Source organism: Gobius niger (assembly GCF_951799975.1).
Source record: "Gobius niger genome assembly, chromosome: 15".
NCBI lineage: Eukaryota > Metazoa > Chordata > Actinopteri > Gobiiformes > Gobiidae > Gobius > Gobius niger.
The window spans coordinates 31,278,696-31,279,512 of NC_136866.1; positions in this window are offsets into that span (position 1 = coordinate 31,278,696).

Sequence of the window (817 nt, forward strand, 5' to 3'; positions counted from 1 at the left end):
TACAAACAAATATAGAACTACAAACAAATGTAGAACTACAAACAAATGTAGAACTACAAACAAATATAAAACTACAAACTAATGTAGAACTACAGACAAATATAGAACTACAAACAAATGTAAAACTACAAACAAATATAGAACTACAAACAAATAGAACTACAAACAAATAGAACTACAAACAAATGTAGAACTACAAACAAATATAGAACTACAAACAAATGTAGAACTACAAACTAATGTAGAACTACAGACAAATATAGAACTACAAACAAATAGAACTACAAACAAATGTAGAACTACAAACAAATGTAGAACTACAAACAAATGTAAAACTACAAACAAATATAGAACTACAAACAAATATAGAACTACAAACAAATGTAGAACTACAAACTAATGTAGAACTACAAACTAATGTAGAACTACAAACTAATGTAGAACTACAAACTAATATAGAACTACAAACTAATGTAGAACTACAGACAAATATAGAACTACAAACAAATATAGAACTACAAACAAATGTAAAACTACAAACAAATATAGAACTACAAACAAATATAGAACTACAAACAAATATAGAACTACAAACAAATATAGAACTACAGACAAATATAGAACTACAAACAAATATAGAACTACAAACTAATGTAGAACTACAGACAAATATAGAACTACAAACAAATATAGAACTACAAACAAATGTAAAACTACAAACAAATATAGAACTACGAACAAATATAGAACTACAAACTAATGTAGAACTACAGACAAATATAGAACTACAAACAAATAGAACTACAAACAAATGTAG